Source organism: Columba livia, chromosome Z, assembly GCF_036013475.1.
Source record: "Columba livia isolate bColLiv1 breed racing homer chromosome Z, bColLiv1.pat.W.v2, whole genome shotgun sequence".
Classification (NCBI taxonomy): domain Eukaryota; kingdom Metazoa; phylum Chordata; class Aves; order Columbiformes; family Columbidae; genus Columba; species Columba livia.
In genome coordinates this window covers 76,983,497-77,007,733 of record NC_088642.1, presented here as the reverse complement: position 1 = coordinate 77,007,733, position 24,237 = coordinate 76,983,497, and the positions used below count along the sequence as shown (strand labels likewise).

The window sequence follows — 24,237 nt, the reverse complement described above, 5'->3', positions numbered from 1 at the left end:
AGTCACTTCATTGCTGCTCTACAATTAACACTTAAACAGGCATCAAGTGCATAAAGACTTCCTGAAAAACAAACACATCCAAAATAAGTTTTCTTAAAGCCCTGGAAGCCTCCTAAGGAAAGCAAATAACTCTGAATTTTACCTTCCAACTTTTCTGCCCTGCCCATTCTCCCTTATGACTATTCAAATGCAGAGAGCGTGGGCATCAGTACTTTACTGTTACCATTCATATATTGCAACACAAGTTCATACACAATACAGAATTTTGGAAATTTAGTAAGAAGTTTTCATTTCTAATGCTGAGCACAGATTTGCATTTCTCACAGTGCACTCTGCTAGGATGACCAGTCTGTCACTGGGGAAAATTCCCTACACTGCTCAGTAGGGCAAGCTAACCGGAATGTGTTAATCTCAGAAATCCAAGTATACTATGTCATCTTCCCTTATTAACATACTTAGCAGAAGCTGCATTTACTTTATCTGTCATCATTGCTTCACCTTTGTTATACAATTGCTTCTAGCTTGGGGTGTCTAGGTTTGAACTTGTCCATCAGAACCAGACAAGAATCATCCTTCCTTTTTTGGTAAATCCAGGCATGGAGCCCTAGTAGCTTCTCTGGCAATGTCTCAATGACATTTTCAAGCAGCTGTTCTTCTGGCACTATATGCATACATTTTTATAAGTACAGCTTTCTTCTCCTGCCAGAGGAAAGTACTTCGCAACATTTGCTCTCAACAACCTTCAGATACCAGAGACAGAGACAAGGTTGTTGGATGGAAAACAGCAGCACAGTCACCTTCTCTGAGTATCTGCCCCTCTCAGAATAATATAAATCACTACAGCCTGTAATAACCAAACAAGAATTACCACACATATGCTATTAATATACTACACACAACACATACACAAGACCTCCAGCTTTTCAAGTGTCCTGTCCCAAAGCCCTCATTTAAGCTCAACGATGCTGAAAAGCCTAAAAGCAACTCTGACACACTTTTATATACACACATATGTGTATTTTGCACATATATATATGTAGACACATGCACACTCACATACATTTTCTTCAATGGCAGAAGAACAGATTCTGTGGACAGAGAAGAGGCAGATGATTTCCTACATGCTTGATGTCAGTGAGGTTATTTTATAATGTTTCAAACAACATTCTCATAACTCATCTGCAGAAGCACGATTTACGTGAAAGTACTTATTTCAGAATGGGTACTGAACAGGCTAGAGAACAATACTCAGAATGGTATCAGGGGATCACTGTCAAAATGAAATAACATACTTTGCAAACTTCCATAAAGCTCAGTACTGCATCTGGTAGCACTCAATGCTTCAGTTATCATTTGGACAATGAAACAGAGGACAACTCCAGTCAACTTGGAAAGAGTATGAAGTTGAAGTGACTGCAAAGAAAGTTAAAACTCCAGATTTGAACTCAAAACATGGCAGAGGAATTCCCTAAAAAAATGCAACTTCTCTCCATCATGTATGGCTATGAACAAACAACACATGCACAAGTAGAATGGGCGACAAATTAGTAGAAGCTCTGACTTCTAATGTAGTAGTTGTTTCCAAACATCCAAAGCACATTTAGTTTACTTGTCAAATAACAACATAGAACAGTTCATATCCCCAGAACAGCACTATTTGAAGTGATCTTTGTTGCCTTGTGCAGTTGTATATCAGCTCATACAATTGCTCTTTAGAAGTCAGCACAGTATTCTCCATGTTTCCAGGAATATTTCCCTCTGTGTTTTGCAGGTGCTGTATATAACATGACACTGGGAGGACACAGCTCACTCTGATTTCGTCTCATCAGGAGACTGAGAGCTGCTTCTGCTGTTACACTCCACCCCTGACAGGGATGTGTTACAGACAGCTTCATAAACCAGCAGCACAGGTTTGTCCCCAGAACCACCATTTGCACCACAATTCTTCCATTCAGGATTATACCAACCAGCAAAAACCTCCCTTCTTGCAGGGCTTCAAACAAATTAAATGAAAAACCCTCACACAACACCACCAGCACAAAACAAAATATAGGAACACCCCACCTAATACCTGCCACACGACATTAACACCTATGAAATAACACTCCCCCAGTTACACTCCACCATTGAAAATACCTCTTCCTGAAACAAAGTGAGCGAGAACAGAGTGAAGACATAGATAACATCGTTAGCTTGGGATCACCCCTGCAGCTTGCCTCTCTTTCCTGCACACCATGAAGTCCCCACACAGCAGGGCATCTTTTGTGGCCCTGTTTAACTGATCTGTGGCAATTTCTGCCCTGACTTTTCTGACATCAGTTATACAAATTTAAGGTTGGACACTTCCAGCAGAATTAGCTTTTTGGTTTTGTTTTCTGAAAGATTATTTCCCTGTGGCGCCTTTCTGTCAGAGAACAGTTCAACAAATTCCAGATGCGTGCTATCCTGCACTCCTTGAAACACTCAGGGTTAAAGCACACGGCAGTATGCCAAAGAGTTTACTGGCTAATAGTCACCAGAAGTTTCTCTGAAAGGACACCACTAACATGACCCATTGACCTTGTAATATATTTTTCTTATGATACAGAAGTGATAAAACTGCTGCATCCTGCCAGAGCAACCCAGTGTGCTAGCACTAAGGATTCTGAAGGAATGGAGTGCTCTGATGCTTGCTACTTCACTTCAAGCCAATGTGAACTCCAACTAGACGTGGGGAAGGAAGAGCAGGTAAAGTACAAGCAAATGCAAATATTAATATTTCTGAAACGCCAAACAGACAATACAAAGATGAACAATGCACAGGCAAAAGAAATGAATGAAACTCCACATTTATGCTATATATCCTAAAATCAGAGGAAGAGTGCTCTCTATGTCTCTTTCTCAGCACTTTGCTGAGAGGCCATGAAAGACCTAAGCATCGCATTGTGCTTTTGAGATAATTTTCAAATTCTGAACTCTTCTCTCCTTTTTTACTCAAGAATGGGTCGTTTCTTCTCTCTGTATTGCCCAAGCTTTTGACGAGTATTAAATAAAATGTTAATTATCTGTGTTCTTGCCCATCAGGCAGGGTAATTTTCTGTATTTTCTTCTCACACACAACTTCTTCCAACAACATATAGCTGGACATGCATACTGTCTATGAACAGGAAAAACACTCATTTATGTCAGCGCCAGCTCTTATTACTGTGTCTGGTCTCAATTACTCCACAGTTGCAGTTCTGTACATGTCTATATCAATGTAGCTACTGACTGTCACAGTACCTCTCTCTCCACCCTGTCCCTGGCTGCTAATTCCCACTGCTCTCTCTGCAGCGGCTGCAGAGCTTTTCTGACCACGCTGTGACAGAAAAATGCCGTGGTGTGGCAAAGCAAAAAAACCCTTTTTGCCAGCTTAGCATGGTTAAATGGCTCAGCAACAACGAAGTGAAAAGACGGTGATGGTGACAGGACCTGGATTGCCAGCTCTGATCACTACTTCTAGGGGAAATTGTGGCAAAAGCTTGCCACCAGAAAGCTTTAGAAGCACTGGCTATTGTCTCAGGCTTGTATCACAGTCCTCTTCCACCCCTCCCTAGCAGCTTTATTTCACGATTTGCAGTTGGTCAGCAAGAAGGCTCACTCCTTAGAGACTTCCACCGCCTGACCCTTCTGCCCTCTCCACCTTCAAGTTTTCCAACGCTAGTTGCTTAACAACTTGATTTTGAATGTCAGCAAGGATCACAGTGAGCAGAGTAGAACCACATATCCAACATCTAAAACTGCAGAAACTGCTGAGGGTCCTCTGGAGATCACGTTGTCCAGCCCTCCACTTGAAGCAGGACCATTGCCAACATCACACCGATCCTTCCACCAAACTGTATAAGCGCCTGTCACTGCTGTTATGAAGGAGCTGACAGAAATGAGGAGCAGGTTCTAAGAGCAAGTCCAAGGCCAGACACCAAAGCGAACTTTAAAAAGTAGCACAAAAAAGACAGCTGTGAGATGGAGCAGCCGCAGCTGCAGGAGCTACACCCTGAACTCCCGGAGAGAAGAGTGCGGGACAGGGGCACGTTGATCTGCTAATGCACGCTGAATGGAAACACTGCAGCATGAAAAGCAAAACAGTTGTAACTGCTCCTCACTGAAACCATGATGAGGAGCTGAGTGTCAAAATTTTCCAGTACGTGACATGCACAAGAAACACGTAGAGAACTGCTGTTCTCTGGAAAGTACAACTATATGTTTAGGGAAAAGAGGTTTAACCTAGAGGAGCAATATCAGGGTCAAAATGAAGAATCCCATCTATACAACTATTTGGAAAAGAAAGCAGAAATGTAATCCAGGAGTTATATCATTATTTTAATCTGCTTTTGATATATTTCCCCCAGAAGCCACTCTGAAATGTTTTTTCTTACAAAATTGATACCCTACTGCAAAACGGTTGAATCTGCTCATATAAATAAATACTTTTGATAATTTCATACTTGACCAAGAGACCTACAGCAACCACTTAATACTATTCCAAATTATCTTCTAACATAGTGATAACTGAGTCTTAAAACTCCCCCTAAATTACCATGCTGTTTTACTAAAAGAGACTTGTAAAAGAATGTCTACACCACCAGACAACAGGGTGGCAGTCAGAAAAACTGAGCTCTGTATTACATATTGTACAACTATAAATATTACAGCCGTACCTTGCACCATTAAAAAAAAAATCCTTCACATGCTTCATTAACATTAGCAATAAATAACTGGAAGAGAGTGACTACAGGTAAAGGACACCAAAAAAAATCTCGACAGGCAGGGTGAAAGAAAAGATGACAGAACAACCTTGAAATAAAATGAGTTTTGAAACTCTAATACATATGTTTATGGCAAATTTTGGAGCATCACCTCATTCTAAATGCAGCTTTTCTACTATGCCCCTCACAACCCCACACCTCCTTCACTGTATTATACATCTTTCAGAAATGAACATACTGCTCTTTGCTTCACAAGGTCACATGTTGTCTGATCATACTTGTGTTGATGGACAGGAACATGTAAGTTTTCCATTTTGAACAGCAAGAACTTCTGAGCACAAAGCACTATTCTTTGTTTTTCTTCTAAGCTTTTTTGGAAAGGCTTCCCGATTACCAGATCTTGCAGTGAAGTCATAACCATTGTGCATCTGTCAAATCACTGCCTACTGTCACTAGAACTCACCATTACAACCCCATTCTAGGATCAAGATGATGGAGCATACACCTTATTTAAAGACACATCTTCCCTACCAGCAGAAGTAATGGTCAAATTCAGTTTGAACAAAGTCAAGCTCAATGCTCAACCAGGTCTCCAACTCATTTTAATTATCTCCCTTTCCCTTATGCTGTGCCTGAGCAAAAATGTCTCAGGCATTTTGAATTTAATACATTTGAGACATCACTGGCCCTTAAAACATTCAAAATTATCTGGAACCTACACACACATGCAAAACATTTAGTGCTTTGTCAGAGAAAGAAAGCATTTCCAATGGGAGGCTGTTAAAATAAGTAAAAAATAAAAGCAGATGGCTACAATACAACATACTTCTGGAAAAAAATCTGAAATTGTGTTAGTGACTTCTTCACAGGATTAGAGGGACCCCAAATCAAGGCTGAATATTGCAGAACATATCAGCCACAGAAAATGCACAGTGGTTCTGAGGAGTGCTGCTGAAGCACGAACCATCTATTTGCCCCAGGAGATGGATAAAAAGATATTCTACCAGCACAGAAAGCATAAATAGGAAGCTGAATGGAAGTCATCATTGGCTTATGAAACATCATTTCCAACGATTATATAAGAAATAATGGAGACGGTGACAGAGCGAGTCCATCCCTGTACCTGTTACAAATCAATTTGAACCAGCCTCCCACACTACTACCACGACTCTACCTGCCAAGAACTGTCAAAAACATAAATCCTGCTCTTCAATCAGCATGACAACTGTTGTGGAAATTTACTAGGACTACTGAACATCCAATACGGACCGCGCTAAGAAAGTATATCACTTCTGCAAGCAGGAAGGCCATACCTGGATTTTCCACCAGAGTTAATGGCTCTGAAGATCCTGTTCAGGCTCTTACAAACCTTCCTGCAGTCTGCAAAGACACAGTATGCCCACTGATTGGTTTCCAACTTTGTGTAAGGGAAGCTCAGAACCTTTTATAATAAACAAACACATATACACTGACAATAGAGCAACAGGGAACTCGTATGAGAAGAAAGTCTCGTGTTTTTGTTGGGGATGGACTGTTGCATTAGAGGAAGAGAGAAAACGTAAAGGTCCCCCAGGGACAGCCTGAAGGAGGGAGAAGGCCAGAGAGCAGATGGTTGTACTTTCCACACAGATGTCATGTGGGAATGGAAGAGCTGAAAGGCCTCCAGGAATAATCCATCTATGCCTTGTCTGCATTACAGAAAACAATATTCTGACCCCTTTCTGGATACTTATCAGCAGTCAAAATTAGCTACATGTAACTAATTCTGCCCTCTGATCCATAGATTTGTGTTCACAGCTGGAGAACGCCTGATACTCCAAATAAACTTGTGGAAACTGGAAATTTTCTTCTTTCAGTCTACTAGGAGTGCAGGTCACAGTTTAGAGCAGAAACAATGGCCTGACATTTCTCCCATGCATTCCTCAGCCAAGTCCTGTCAGAAGAAACTCCCTCGTTCTCCAAGTGACAGATGTCGACTAGCAACATATATCTGAAAAAAACCTCCCATTAAAAACAAAACAAAACAAACCTCACTGAATCCTCTTGAGAAATACTTCACATGACCCTCTAGGATTACAGACCAACTAAAAAAAAAGAAGTAGAAAAAGAAATGAAAACCAAACTTCAGCCCATAACATCTCACTTCAAATTTAAATTTGAAAAGAAAGTATACACATTACTGTGTTTTCAAATGACAATGACAGTTCATTACACCTGGTACTTAGGCAAAAAGCCTGCAATCATTCTTGAATTCTTTACTTAAAACACCACATTATTCTAAGAAGTTACAATATAAAGGTGAAAAAATCCAAAATACATCTTCAGGATTTGGATAATTTGGATAAAATTATATGCAAATATATCTGGATAAACTACATTTGCACAAAATTTTATATTCTTAGTTAATAATAAAAAATATTAAGAATATATGCAAAACAAGTATCTGATCTATATCCAGACCTTAAACTTTTGGGTAGCTATTCCTCTGGGCATTACCCACCATTAAAAAAAGGCGGGAAACATCTTCATCCAAGCTGCAAAGAAAACCAACAGCATGGTGTTTTACACCACACAATACTCCATACTCATACTCACACTCCATTACATTAAATAGGTCTACATGACCCACCTGGAGGAACTGTACATCTAGGCTACACTGTACTAATTGTTATTCAGCTGGCAGAGGTAAAAGAATAATACAACTGTTCTTGTCACTTAGACTTGATTTTTCCAGGCAGGTAAGACACTAAGGGATACTGGTATGAATGTTGTGCAAAGAAAAAGCAGGGAAATATACCAGGCTAAAGTAATTTGAGTACCACGAAGGCACATCATTCTTGTGGGAGTGAAGGCTAACCCACAAAATTACATAATAATTTGTGTTGGAAGGGACCTTCCAAGCTCATCCAGTGCCACCCCTGCCATGAGCAGGGACATCTTCACCAGCTCAGCTTGCTCAGAGCCCCGTCCAGCCTGGCCTGGGATGTCTGTACGGATGGTTCATCCACCACCTCTCCGGCCAACCTGGGACAGGGTTTCACCACCCTCCGTGTCAAAAATTTCCTCCTCCTGTCTAACCTGAATCTCCTCTCTTTTAGTTAAAACCCATCACCCCTTGTCTTGTCACAACAGTCCCTGCTAAAAAGTCTGTCTCCATCTTTCTTACCGGCCTGGCCACAGTAGCACAAGGATGGTGAGACCAAGGGAAGTAATAATTCCACTCTCCTTGGTATTCGTAAGACCCTGTCTGGAGTACTGAGGCCAGTTCAGGCCTTCAGTACAAGACACCTATCAACAAACCAGAGGAAATCCAGGAGGACCTCTAAGACAATTAGGGGGCTAAAATATACAGCAGATGAGGACAGACTAAGGAAACAGAACTTACTTGGTATGGAGAAAGCCAAGTGGGCATCTTCTGCTACCCAAAGGGTATTTAGAAAAGCGTGGAGCAGATTCATGTCAGAGGTGCGCAACGAAAGGACAAAAACAAGCAGTTGCAAGTTACAACTTGTTCAAAATTCTGCACAGATTTTAGGACAAAAAGCCTTCCCCACAAGACCAATTAAGCACATAAGCAGGTGGTACAAAGAGGCCAGGGACTTCTCTTCTTCAAGGATTTTCCAAATTGGGCAAAACTGCAAGAAACGTGATCTAACACTGAAGACAGCCCCTCGCTTTGCGCAAGACATTGAACAAAATGACCTCCAAAAACCCCATCCAAGGCAAATTTTTCCAAGATTCTGAGAAACAAATGATTCTAACAAACTGCAAAACTTTATTAAATACAATATAAACCAGCTGTAGCTTAATTGCACCAATAAGAAAAAGAACATACAGGCTGGTTGCATAGCCTTTCTTGCCTTACAACACTGTTGTACCAAGCAGTTTATTCAGTGCTATAGAGATGAGCATATGACATTTAATTTAGTGTTTACAACAATCTACTAATGAGATCAGAAATTGATCTAATGCTGGAATAACTATGATTCCAGAGCTTGTGTGTCTCAGGTGATTGGCTTCCACTAAGTCTTTCTTACACATCTCAGAAACTAAAGATCTGTGCTCTGAGCAGTGGATGCTCTTGGGAAAACTAAGGAATTTTCCATGCAGAAATTCTCTTAAAATGTCTTTACACAGAGGACTTCAACCATTCCGTAGCTACAAAATTAAGAGATATGCTCTTCCCTTTTCTACGGGCAAACTTCATATGCAACAGAAAAGACAGGACATACTATTTAAGCTGATTATCTAACCATATTTTTCAGCTGAAACTGTGGCACAAAGTCTCTTATTTTTGGATTTCTGGCATGCATAACTTGCTGTTCAGATTTCATTCTCCTCTCACACCACTGACAGCATCACTTGAACTGACTCCAGCTGAAAGGATATGATAGATTATGTAACTACTCAGTATACTAGGTTTTTCCCTTTTTTCCCCTCCATTTAGAGGATCAATGTTTGGAACACCTAACATGTTCACGTCCCCTCTGCATTACAGAAATAAAAATATTAAGCCACAACAAGATCTTGCAGCTGTCAGTATTTGTAACTGCAGATATAATTAGATACCACAAGAAAAATTATTAAGCACCTCCACCCCAAAAATCAAACCTTCTCTGTTCTGAAGAGGCTTCAACAATCAGAATTTTCCTTTGCACATGGCCTATACCTTGCAAACATTTTAATCCTTTTTCAAGAAAGATCCAACTGCGTGTTACCATAATGCATTTCTTGTAATGATCCTACAGCCTAGTATGGCTGTAAACCTGTATTATCCCCGATTTTCTTCAAGAAATGACTGAGCTCTCCAGCTATGACTAAAAGAGACTCCAATTCCAAACTCACAAAGATATCCAGTGAGACACTACCTTCAAGTCTGAACATAATAAACAAAGTTCTGATCTATCCTCATTCCTATTTTCTTTGCTGTTACTGGAGTTATTCTCCTTAGTTGCCATCAAGCCATGACAGCACCCTGGTTTCTGCTGCATTCTACCCAGTGTGACCACCACTTGTCCTGCACTCCAGAACAAGACTTCCCAACTTTATCTTTGTCACCCAGTGAAAGCAGGATGACATTTAAGATGGAAGGGAAGGAGTTCACTATAACAACAAATCCAAGTATGGAGTGAGCAAGATGTCCCTGAGGAACTAATTTGAGTGAAAGCAAAAAAAGAAGCAAGAAACTTAACTCTTACAGGTCTTAATTTGAGAATAAGCATCACATTCACTCTCCACACCAAAAACAAGAGAGACTTCTGGGTTTTTTTCATATGCACTGATGGCAAATGGGATTTTCATTTTTATTAATTCTAACAGAAATTTTGCTATTATACATTTGAAAATAAAACCTGGAAATGGTGGACAAATGTTCAAAGAAGTCTTCAGACCTTGAGAGTTCTGTGCTAATCCCCAGGAAGCCCAAACTCTGGTTTCCGTAAAAAGACAGCTGCTGTGTTTGGTCATGATTTGTCTAGTGCTGGCCCAATGGAAAGTGTGGTATCAACACAAAAGGAGGTTATTTACACCCCTGCTGTTAACTAGGCACATCCAAAAGAGCAATGGAGATTCCCCATGATCAAGCAGACCTTCGCAGTTTCCTACCATCTCACAAAAGGAAAATTGAAATATGGAATGGTTCCATGAGGCCCTTCTTGTACCTGGGAAGAATAATTTCTAAGCTTGGGAATGAACACTATAAACCTAAAGGACAAAACATATTCTATCCAAGCAGAAAATAGTTGTCTAATTTACAGTGCTAGAGTATCCCAATGAAGCAAGGCAGAGCTCATCTTCAGCACGTGCCTATTTACTGCTCTCGATATAAGAGCACAGCCTGAGAACTGCACTGCTATTGGAGAAGTCCTTGTGCGCACTGAGGAAGACGCAACCACACTTTCAGCTTTATCCACGCAGTGCTCCCCTCTGGGAATAAAGCATTCTGGCGTGCTAACCGTCCGTGTCATGTTTTAAAAGGGGTTCTCTGCCAACTGGTAACGTAGCCTGCCTCCATAGAAAGTGCTACAAGCAACAGATACTGGTCACCCAACGTGCACTAAACTAAGACACTATCATTTAAATCTCATTGCTTGAGCAGAATTTGGCATGGGGAACTTCTCATCTCCCTCAGATAAAGAGCTTTACATGTTTTGTAATGTTTTTAATAGAGGCTGCTGGATAGAAAACAGGAAACAGCTGGCTATGCAATTACACTTTTAATTAGTGTTTCCTTTTATAAGAAGATACAGATTTAAGAATCCATTAAATGTGATGAAATGAACTTGTTAGTTTTTTAACAAATTATTACAGGCTTTCCTGGGAGATGCAAAAAGATGCTTAAACACAGTGACAATTCTAACAAAATAAACACAAAGAGTGTTAATAATTATGCCCTCTACATACAAAATTTTCTTTTCACTGCCATATTCCTGTAACTAAGAGCGGCACATTTTAACCACAAATGGCTACTTACCTCGATTTCATGTTCTATGAAAAGTTAAAACACATGAAAAAGCAAGGAAGTTATATTTCCCATGGCTCAACTTTATATGTACCATAGAGATGCTGTACCCTATGCATTTGTCTTACTACTGCTTTGCTAGAGTTTATGATTAATGAGCCAACAGCAAAAAGCTAGCTAAATTATTTTACAAATGGAAAATACATTTGAGGGAAACAGATGAAGGCAGCGTAGGCTTAATGGTATGCTTTTTAAGAAAAAAAAAAATAAAAATGAAAAAGCACATCTGGATTCAAAATTGAAACTCAGTTTATCTCGTGTTTACACTTCAGAGGCTTTGATTTGAGTGAATGCTCTCCTGGCGACGGTTCAGCCCAAACTATAACTTTCATTATCACAAGACCGCACACCATCTCTGTAGAACTGAACCGAAAACAAAAGTGGCCGAGTTTTGGTTTGTTTATAAATAAAATGAAAATTGAAGAAAAAACAAACAGTATCATAATAGTACTGACAACTGATACTTACTCTAACTTATTAGATTTTAGAAGACAAGACTTAAGGAAACTGAAGAATAAAACTTGTACTATTACCAACAAATGAAATGTTTACAATCTTAGAGGGAACACATGGATAAAGCTAGTAAATCAAACTGTTTATTTTTGTCAGATAAAGGATTTTCACACACAAGACACATTGCTTTCATTTTGTTCAGTTCCTATATTTTAAAATACACAAACTTGCTGGCATAACATACTGAAATCTGTCTATAAGGTATGTTTCCTAGCAAGCCCACAAGAATTGCTTTCACTCAGATTAGTATAAAAGGTACAAGGTACCAGTCTACATTCTACATACAGTAAATTATTATGACAGAGGCACCTGAAAAGACATGCTTATTAAAATATATCAATTTCTTAATAGGATTTCCATCTTAAATACTACATGTATATGGACTGTAGTGAAGGGACTTCAGTTCCATCCTAAGTCCTCCCTCAACAACCAGCCTGAAATTGTGCGACTGTCAACATGAACATGCTTCAAGTCACATTTTCTTTTTTTGAAAAAATAATTATGTTAGAAGAGAGAGGGGGTTTGGTTTTGTTTGTTTTGTTCTTTTTTCTTTTAATATATCACACTATTCTCTTAAAACTACTTTCCCCTCAGTCCTTCCCCTTCATTTTGGGGCATGACACCACTGGAAATAACTGTTACACATTTTCTTTGAAGCTACAATATGAGCAGGGTAAAACAATTCTAGAAATATAATAGGCAGTGATACTAGAAATTTAATGATTAGTCCTTTCACGTCAGATCTGAGGTGGTTTATCTCATCACAGTACTTCCCTATGCTTTTTATGGCACTTCTGTTCTCAAGACGACCCATCACATTCTAAAGGCCCTACGCTCACAGTTGCAGCACTCTATTCTACCCATCTGCTGTATTACCACCAAAGTCACCACCAAACACAGTACCTGTATGAAATTCAGGGCTCTGAGAGACTGTAGATCCAGACCCCTGCATTATGTGCATATGCAGGCACAGGATGCCTGGAACAAATAAGAGATGTATTTATTCTACCTAGCCAGGAAACTTGCCCCATACAAGACAGAATAAAACCAGGGATCTTAACCAACAACCGTCTTCACCCCTTAAGATTACAATTTTTTTTTTATCTGACAGTTGGTAGAATCACAGAATGTCCTGAGTTGGAGGGGACCAACAAGGATTGATTCCAACTCCTGTCCCTGCACAGGACAACCCCACAGTTCACACCATGTGTCTGAGGACATTGTCCAGCCTCTTCTTAAACACTGTCAGACTTGGGGCCACTTGGGAAGCCTGTTCCAGTGTCCAGCACTCTCTGGGTGAAGAAACTTTTCCTAATGTCCAACCTGAACCTCCCCTGGCACATCTTCCTGCCATTCCCTCCATTTCCATCATTGGTCACCAGAGGGAAGAGACCAGTGCCTTCCCAATCCTCCTCCCCTTGTGAGGAAGCTATAGATCACCATGAGGTTGCCCCTCAGTTTCCTCTTCTCCAGGCTAACAAACCAAGTGACTTTAGCCATTCCTGAGTGGTGCAGTTGGGCTGAGTGGTGCAGTTGGGCTGAGTGGTGCAGTTGGGCTGAGTGGTGCAGTTGACACACCTGATGGACAGGATGCCATCCAGAGGGATAAACTTGAGAAGAGGGTCCATGTGAACTTTGTGAGGTTCCACAAGGCCAAGTGCAAGGTCCTGCACCTGGGTCAGGGCAACCCCCATTATCAGTCCAGGCTGTGGATTCAGGGATTGAGAGCAGCCCTGTGAGGAGGACTTGGGGGTACGGGGCGATGAGAGACTGGACATGAGCCGACAATAAGAGCTCACAGCCCAGAAAGCCAACTGTATCCTGGGCTACATCACAAGCGTGACCAGCAGGTGGAGGGACGTGATTCTGCCCCTCTGCTCCACTCTGGTGAGACCCCACCTGGAGTCCTGTGTCCAGCTCTGGTTCCACAGCACAGGACACACATGGACCTGTTGGGGGAGGGGCCAGAGGAGCCACAGAAATGATCAGAAGCTGGAACAGCTCTGCTGGGAGGACAGGCTGAGAGAGTTGGGGTGTTCAGCCTGGAGAAGAGAAGGCTCCAGGGAGACCTTAAAGGGGCCTATAAAAAAGATGGGGACAGACTTTTTAGCAGGGCCTGTTATGACACGACAAGGGTGATGGTTTTAAACTAGAAGAGGGGAGATTCAAGTTAGACATGAGTAAGAATTTTTTTATAATGAGGGTGGTGAGAGCCTGGTCCAGGTTGTCAGAGAGGTGGTGGATGAACCATCCCTGGAGACATCCCAGGGCAGTCCGGATTGGGCTCTGACCAATGTGATCTGAGTGAAGATGTCCCTGCTCATGGCAGGGGTGACACTGGATGAGCTTTGAAGGTGCCTTCCAACCCAAACTGTTCTGTGATTCTATGACTACCACCTTGTTCTTTGTAGCGTTCTCTTTGTTCTTCCTCAAGCTCTAACATGAGTTGTTAAGTAAAAACAGAAATGCATAGCCCAAAAGCAGTATAAGACATGCAGAGAGGTGGCGTGAAGTACAAAAAAAACCTAGTGGATCTGTCTAGGAAAGTTATCCTTCCTTCTAAGAACCAAGAACTTCACCAGAATACATAAAAGATGAAGAAAGTTAGAAGGTTCTGACTTAAGTCCTCCCTAGGATGCTATCTGGGTAGCTGCTGCTTCTCTCCCCATCTTAAGGTCCCTGTCAGCCGTGACTTTGTCTAGAGGTATGTAGAGGAAAAGAACAGGGCCAAGCAACCTTGCAAGGAGTGTCTGAAATCTTACTGGAGATGGGGTCAAGAGCACTCTAGATACAGGAAACAAAAGGGCACAGACATGAATAAGTGGGAAAGACTCAAGAAAGCAGGTAGCTTAGTTGTAAAAGAAGAGGTAGAAGGGATGGAGGGGAAGACAGTTATCTTCTGCCTGACAAGAAGAAAGAGAGACAGGCACAACATAAAATAAGAAGAGGAATAGATTCAAGTATATTTGCCATGAACTATTTTTAAATACATCCATCTGCCTCTGCAGGAAGATTCTTTCACGTAAATGGAAAGCAAATATACATACATGAAACCTTTTTACATTAAAAAAAATACTGCATTACTAAGCTTTGTACTGGAAGAGCTAATTATTATAGCAATGACTCCAAATGCTTTACTAATAACTCAGAAAATACCCACGCAATGTGAGAAGCAAACTTAAGTACATATTTCTAACAATCTTTTTTACCATTCCAAATTCCCAGAGGAATAGTCCAGGCTTAAGTACACTCTTCACAACTCTGATTTACTGAAAGCCTCTTACCTATGCCATACATCAAAAGCAACTACTGTTGTAAGCCAGTCAAGCACAAAATTAAATTGTTAAAGATAGCTTGAAACATAAAGTTTGTTCCCTTTTGCAGTTCAGTAAATTGATAGCACAGAAAAACCCATTTCAGTTTCATTTTCTTCAAAGTTAATAAAATGAATATATTCTGTTTTTATAAAAAATAAATATCTTCATGGCCTTTCTTCCCTCACTCATGAGGGGCTGGGAGTCACCATTACAAAAGCATTATTCTTCTCCTTACTCTAGTATTACTGCTATCTGCATGTCCAACACACAGATAGTTTCAGTCTTTCTCCTTCCCATACTCATCTCACATCACTACATTGTTTTGATTAAAATTGCTGAATTCCTAACCCCTACCACCAACGAGGGCAGAAAATGTGGGAAGAAATAACATCTGAGAAATTAACACATTCAAGGTGTCCATGATGCCACTGTTTCACAGGGAAACTCAACTTTAAAGCAGAATTGCAGAAAATAGGTCATTACATTTAAAAAAGCTAGAACTTTAACAAATATGCCAACAAACACTTGTAGGCTGTTAAAAAAAAAAAAAAAACAACAAACATTTGCACAACTGTTTTAAGAGCTTAAGAGTCCTCCTCTACTTGAACATGTGCACCCCTGCTGCAGGTTACTGCAGAGTTTTCACTTGTACCTGGAACAACAGAAAATATGCAATTGATTTTGTGGTTATAAGAACAAGCTGGCATCAGATACACATATGCTGCTCGCAGTGTGTTAGCTCCTCTACAATAGATCAAGGAGTACATATGCATTTACCCTTACAAAGGTCCAGTAGATTACCTCTCCATGAAAATGCAACATGTTACCTTCACATTTAAACCACAGTACATGCACACAGGCAGTTACCACAGGCCACCCAATGTGGAGGACAGCCCAGAGTATGGAGTTACAACAGCAAAGTACTGACGTAACTGGACACCTCAAAAAGGATTTTACTTTCATTCAAAACTCACCTTCGGTCGAAACAGAGATGCCAGTTCTGTTTGAGGTTTTGCTATTTTTAAGAAGAAAAGCTGCTTGCCTTCTGCTCTGGTCACCTCAAAGCACATAAACAAGTGGCTGGTTTACTGTAAAGACCTGAGCACTCAGTTTCGGTACAGTCAGAGTAACTGGGACATTCAACACTTTTGCAAGTCATTTTTATCTGTACTTTGATATACTTGAGACAACTTCCAATTTTAAGTGGGTGCATATGCATGTACTTTCCCTCCTCTCACTTCAGTACAGTATGCAGCTGCTACACTGACAATTATTGTACAACCTGCCAATTTACACAAGCCCATCAGATACAATTGCCTGCTCTATCATTAAAGTAAACATCCATTAGTAAATGTTCACTTCTTTGAATGATAAATGCGTTATCTGAAAACTGGAAATTAAACTACTGATACAAATAAGGTCAAAATAACAATGCCATTTGAGTTATTTCAGTTATTTGACAGGGCAATGACCTCTATCTTAAGTTACAAAATTCCAAACATAACTGAGAATTGTTCCTTCAAATTAGGATTATTTAACTTGGGAATTTATTAACATTCTCTACAAAGTCACCTAATGCACCACAGTTATTGTTCTCGCAGATATCTAGGGAAAATTAGTTATTATTAACTGGTTGCTTTCATCTTTTCCCTCCCTACGGCCAGGACCAGGACAAGCGGAGCTCCAGCATGGTGGCGCCACCTCCTGGAGGACAGAGGTGTGGAGCTCCAGGCTCCCAGTTGAGTTCACAACTGTTCTTCCCTGGCTGGAAAACTGACACCTGTTGTGAAAAGCCAACAATATATAAATATATACTGAGATAAAAAAGCAAGTAACATCATAACGACCAGAGAAGACAACAAAAAGTAGAATGACTTGCACGTCATCTTCTGGTCTATCCTATAATAATAAATCAAATAGGTGCCAAAACTTGAGAATAAATGCTTTAATTTTCCTGCTTATTTCAATAATTAGTTTATTTTCAAATTAAAAAGATAATTTTTTGACAGAAATTGCACAAGCACTGAGATTAATTTAATTATTATTCATTTAATAATTTCTGGCTCAAACACCAGGGAAAAAGAAAAAAAAAGCCAAACCTATAAATATCAGTGCAAAAATGCCACAAATACAGCTCCTGAACAGAGCATGTTTTCCATGCTGCTTACAGTCATATGAAAAATAATGTACCTTTGAACCACGTATGAACTGCTGGAGAAGCAGATCAGAGCACAAATCTTCACTTTTGCTGGGAAGAATGTACAAAACACATGAGCTGGGCAAGGCCTGGGAAGGCCAGCTGTTACCATAACAAGCAATATTAACATTTTTTTACCTAACGTATGACCCAGATTAAGAGAAGTGCTCTGCACTATATTCAGACACGGTGCTTTGCAACTGCCTTCCCATTTTTTTTTTCTAGTGGCAACTCTGCATGCATAATAGAACAGTAATTTTACCTAAAGGATGCCATATGCCCATGTTGTGTCCCAGACTGTGAAGGGCACAAAGGTAGGCGATGGTAAAGAAGTAAACTTTACACATAAGCAATTTGTCAAAACAGATTTAAGCCCCATGTTTCCCTCACCTGAAATGCCACAGAAGACAATAATAAAATACAATATTGAGAACAGCACGCTTCATGACTGCAGCAAGATTAAAGCACAAAAAAAGATGTCCAACAATTCTTTCAGGTCATTACATGATTTGGTAATACTGTTGTGGATTTTTTCCCCTGTCTATTCTAAACAAGTGAGCTATGACATGACCAGAACTCTTCAAGCAGCTCTCCATGCAGCTGAGTTGCCCAGGCCATGAATTGGATTATTAGCAGTGCAAAAAGCCTCTTTAGTCAGTAAACATCTGTTCAGTGATGCATTTGGTTTTCGTATTTACAGAAAATGGCTCACATGCTGGTTTTGTACTTTACTTGCTTTTTTCCTTCTACAAATTCAAATGCTTCTAGCTTCCATTTATACAAAACATTCTCAAGATGTTTGTCACAGCTTGCCTTTCACTTAAAAATCCATGGGAATATTACAAGCTACACAAACCACAAAACCACTAGTTTTATATGATTACAAACCCTTTAGATCCTCATCACTCCTCCATTCAGCAATTTCGTTTGCAATACTGTTTACTCTCACAATAACCATTTGGTGTCTTGTTTTAGCCACCACAAGCCTTATCGTCCTTGCTCAACTACAAACCTTATGAGCTGAGCTACATATATATATATATATATATATATATATATGCACATAACTGCTCCCTGTTTTAAAAAAAAAGTCTTCAAGATGAGCTATATGAAAGCATCCTCTGATCTGAGCAACCATCAGTCACATAAAGAATCACAAAATTAAAAATATTTTATATTCTTTTACAAGACTTAACTGAGTTCATTCCAGATGAGTTTCTACTCCTTGACAGATGACATAAATCCATAACCCTATCCATGAGAGCAATTAGCAATGAATAGCACTATTGACCAATGCATCTAATAAATTTGCTATTGCTCACTCCTATACCCTTTACAAGCTAACTTACAAAGACAGTTGTACTTCCCATTTCAAGGAACTCAAAGCATTGCTGAATTCTACCACGGGACTACACTGAGAGAAAAAGAGAAGAAAGACATCTCTTATTCTTGATTTCTGATGAAATACAATTGGAGAGCAGGATGACAAGAAATAACCAACTAGCAGTCAAATACCACCACCACAGGTAATGCTTTGGGCTGTAAGAGATCACAACAGGGCTGATACCACAGAATAACACACCTGGCAGGTGTCTGAGAGACCACAGCCAACACAAAGTTAAAGGCAGAAGTCACAGCTAAAACAGAGGGGGTACCAGCACTGCACTGATGTGGTGTAAGCAGAAAGAGCTCAAAATGTTATTTACAGAGGTCCTTAAACACAAATAAAGCAAGCCTGCATTGCATGTAATGATGGAAGATCAGCTACTTGTGGGACTCAGCCCAGGAGTAACACAATCATACCAATGAGTGGGGAGGATGATTTCAGTTTCCAATGAATTTGAGAGAGAAGGGAATTCCAGGGAGCAAACTCCCAATCCAAAACCAATACTGCAGTACTCTGGTGAAACAGAAACCCAAATGCCATAATCAGAATTAAAAAATCTTAGCCACGCTACAGGGAGCAAGTAGGAGACCTAGCCACAGCCTGAACAATGCAGCACATGATAGAGGTTGTGCCAGAACTGCCTCCTAGATTACAGGACCAAGCTAACAGGAGGAAACAGAATAAAGTGAAAAATCAACAGGCGCAGACAGGAGGTTAATTATCTTATCATCCTGATTTTAGATTGTTGACCAGACATCAAAAACAAGACACACACACACAAAAAAAAGCAGACTTGAGTGAAATGATGCTTTGGAGTCGAAAGTGAAATAATTGTGATCGGTATCTTTTTACATGATGCCAAAGAATGCTACAGAATAAAACATTGCCAGTGTTCACATAAAAAATGGCAAATGGAAAAAAATAGAAAGAGGAGCACTGGGGCACTCTTAATATTAACTCAATAGAAGTATCACATTTTTCAATGAAACAAAAAAGGGCCAAATGAGAGAGCAAGAACAACCAAAATGGAAAGAAGCCTCAAAAACAACTTCAGGAAGACCAGAGAACAGTACAAGCCAACTTTTAAAGCAGCCAGTATGTTAAGGAGGATGGGTATTGACCCTTGACTAGGAAGAGCCTGAAGCACAAAACACAGTGTTCTCCTTTAAAAAGACATGTGTTTTTTGAAGGCAATAATGTTTTGGTTTTCTAGAAAGAAGGAAACTAAAAGCCTTAAAAGATTTTCCTCCAGCCAGGCCAGCACTTGCAAACAGATGTTACTATCAGTTTAGGAACAGAACACTACACACCAGAACAGTTTGTTCTGAACCGGTTTCTGGAACCTACTTTTAACTTTTACTTTGCTTTTGAAGCAAGGCTCTCCCGCAAAACTGACCTCCGGTTCAGTGTCCTTGAATAGTACTTTCTAGTCATTAAATCTGTCCTCGAATAGTACTTTCTAGTTACTAATTTCTATGGACAATGTCTGTCACAACATTGATAATAGGAGCATTTCATTTACCACGTGAAAGAGCAATATCCTAGGTTCAAATGGACATGAAACCATGTCACACATCTAAGAACATTTACTTTCATGAGTTGTAAATTACCAAAGGGGAAAGTTTGTAACTTGTAACGCAAGTCTACATCACAAGTTAAACTATTCCTTAAAGCTTACTCAGGTTGGCAAACACCAAAGCTTAATCCAAATGGTTAACGAAAATCTCCACAAAAAGATGGATGAGTCAAACGTCATTTAAATCATTTGTAAAACACCCATTTATTCAGGCTAGGATTTCCCTACCCTAAACAAGTACGCAATTTAACTAAACTAGCTTCCTGCTAACTGAATTAAAACTCCATTGTATGAACAACTCCAACAAACAGATTAAGAATTCTTACTACAGTAGCGTCTACCTTCGCTTACTGCTCGTTAATGTGCATGCCTACCTTAGACGTGGAGAACTTCAAACCAGGACCAAATCTTACACTACAAACTGCTTTCTTGGGCACAGCTCAAACTGCTGCTCTTAGACAGTTCTTTAAAAAGCTCTTCTGCTGCTTTGGTCATTTATTAACTTACTGTAAAATGTGATTCACTCTTCCTATTGTAAGACCCTGTTTACAGGGTGAAAGTGAAAGTATTTTCTCCACTGATGTGCAGGATAAGCAAACTTTTCACTTTCACTATACTGCATATAACTTAAGTGAGAAGGCTTCTTTCCATTGTATATTTTACTTGCACTTTCGTATTTGACTCAAAACTCTTTACAGCTATTTTACATTAATGCACAGAAATAATTTATACCATTACAAAGTACTCCTTAGGTTTGAGTATTAGCTCCTGGTGATTATCAACCAGATTAAACCACTAAAACCTTTCTGACGACTTGCCTTGTTTTTGATAAAATCAAATTTAGAACAGCAGCACCCTGCAACTCAGCTGCTTTTTCCTTCTGTGATGTAAATTTGACTGTGAAAACGTGCACAACACCAAAACAGAAGCACCAATAAACAGTGTGAATGACATAGCTGAGCCTGGACATAGCTGTGGTGGCAACAAGAGAACAGGAAAAGGGAAACACAGCATTCCATAAGGAGGAAATACGTACGCTTTATTTTTGTAGAATAAAGGCAGAGAGACATGTACACCAGTATATAATATTCATATTTGATCTCTGCATATTTTTTAAAAATATATGTATAGAAATGGAAGGAAAGCACACAGATACTTTCAACTCTGCCAATATAACCAGCCATTGAACCAGATTATGACTGCTTTCTGCAGTGATCTATCTGGACTAAATGCTGTGGGTTTTCTACTAACCACCAGCACAGTCTCTGTGCTGGAGGACACCTTGGTCACACCACCTTGGTCACTCAGTGAGAAGTTCTAATATGCAATATCCAAAACCAAATCATCCCCTGAGTTACTCAGACAGCCCCTGGTACAGTTCTTGCATGCCCTTAATGACTCCAAGTTGTACACCTCCTGGGACTATTTTTCTCTCTCATCTGTACCCTGTTTCTCTAAATTCAGGGGGTTTCCACTGCATTATAGATACACAAAGACATGAGGAGCCTTCTTGAAACACAAGACCTGGTTCCCATGGGTTCAGTCAGAAGGGTCTTCAAAAAAAGTATAGAATTGAAACCTTTTGCAGCTAACAGATGATTCTCACCAGGAGCTATTAAAAAAGAGCAGACAAAGAATGAACTTACTGGGTAACGGACAATAACCCAAACTGAATACTACAGAACACTCAATATGCATTAAAATAAAATTACTGCCTGTATTAAAAAAATACATATATATATATATATCTATATATATAAAAACTGAAGCCTAGTTAAAAGCACAAGAAAGCAACATATTGGAACCACTTGAATAAATTTTAAATACTTCAGGGCCATCTAGTGGTCAAACTTTTGAAAGAAGAAAATCCATGAAGAATTGGTTTTGAAATAACGCTGCTGAAGTGTACTGAAGTAACGTGTTGGGGTTTTTTTACCACTTCCATGTAATTAAGGACATTTAGGCTGGAGAGCTGCCTAGTAAATTACCAGAAAATGGAAAAAGCTACAAACTAGTATCTGTTCACAAAACCAGCTAATGGGTGCTATTTTTTGTTCTTAATAGAAATGAGAAGTTGTGCAGAACCGAAAGAAAAAGAATACAATCACCCTCTCCAACCTTCATCAGAATTTCCTTAATACAACAAAACTACTATTTTCTAAAAAATGCACTTGCTTTGTCAGTTTATTACATTTTTTTACCTTCCTCTGGCTTCCACAAAACTGTCAGTGCACAATACCAGCAACCAAAAAAAAAAAAAAGGCCAAACAAAATAAGAACTGTAAGAACTGTTAGTCTTCATTATGGTATATTTAGAAATATGTTGAGCATAATCCTAGAGAACTGGTTTGCAAAAGAGAAAGTTATCAAAGGATCAGCAAGGCAAAAATGTACAACTGTTAGCAACTGGGAAACGTTTGTTACTTTCTAACTGGTCATTTGCTGAAGTCTTAACAAACCATCTTACTACAGGGCAATACATTGGTATTACTTGCTTAGTACATCTCACTGCAGTTGACCTTATGGCTTTGCAGTCCATACATGAGCTGAGGGAACTGAAGAGCCTAGTAGGACAAGAGCACACTTTGCTAGAAGTGCAAGCATGACAACACCGCTGAATGATGATGAATGTGTCACTTTCACAAGCCACATTTTCTTAAGATGCCTCACACCAAATCAGACACTTCCAGTCCCTCCTCTAAGTCTTGCCTCTCACATACACATGCCCTTGAAAGCTTGACAGCCAAGTACAGAAACACCTGTGGAAGTTCCTAGATGTGCCACAAAACTAGCTTTTCTAGATGACATGAGTGCCTACCCACTACTTCATGTCAGGTTTCCTTTTTTTTTCCCTTTTTAAATATACATATATATAGATATATATATATAATTTTTTCCTTAATAAAAGGGGACGAAGAAGGATTACACTGGTAGTTGAGGAAAAGAATGCCTGTGGAGCAGACTAATTAAGCGGCTCAGCCATCTGGAGCATTAGGGGAAGCTACAAGATCGTGACTTGGGCAGAGTTTAAGTGAGGTAGCCAAGGTACAGATTTGACTGGCAGGTGGCTCCTCTCTGTTTTACTGTGATGTATTTGTCTACCTTTACAATATGGAAGAGTGATGATATTCGTATCTTCACCCCAATACAAAACTTTGCCTATGTAATACATTCATTCTTATTTGGCTTTCTTAGCTCCACTTTTGTTAACATACAGAACAATATCATCCTTTCTGACTAGTTCATTCAAAATGGAAATGCCAAGCTTTAAGCTAGTCCTCTACAGCCCAGAGCTGCATGGTCAAAAAAAAAAAAAAAAAAGGTGAAAAACTGGTATTTTCTCACAAAAATTGCATCTGAAATATTTCACAAGTTCATCACATACGTTCAGAGGATTGTTTTATCCTTCCACAGTAGAACTGATAGAGAAAACATGTAACATTCACTTTTGAAATACACAGAGAACACAAAATATAAACAGATGATCAGTCACAATACTTCCAAGCCTATATCCAGGTTCAAGATAGAGTAATAGGCCAAACAGAATGAAATACCAGTTGCAAAGGTTTTCTATATCTACATTATTAGAAAAACTTCCATGCCTTTTACAGAGCTTAAGACTATGACAAACAAGAAAAGCAGCCACATAACACCATGTGCAGATCCTTAAGATAAGTGCATGAGCGCTGAAATAAATTCAACAGATAATAATAAATAAATAAATACATAAAAATAAATTCAACATGGTCCAGAGTGTGGGAGCAAGATGATCTAAATGAAAACAGCAAATGTTTAAGCACACAAATCTTTCATAGGCCTGAGACAGAAGCCATGAATTTCAGGCTAAATACAATTTGAGAATGAGTGCCCAAAACTCACTGGGATATGGGGAATTTTCAACCAAGCAGCAAACTACAGCCATTCTGAAATGGGCCTTTAGAGAAATACACATCCACGTTTCTTCTGGATCTAAACTTTATCAATGGCTATGCTGTAATTTAAA

At 39.6% G+C, this 24,237-nt stretch overlaps 1 protein-coding gene across 2 annotated transcripts in view; it reads right to left on the bottom strand.

Moving 5' to 3' along the window:
• MSH3 (mutS homolog 3) overlaps positions 1-24,237 on the bottom strand; it is a 125,711-nt gene that overhangs the window by 88,045 nt on the left and 13,429 nt on the right. The gene's annotated exons all lie outside the window — the stretch shown is intronic.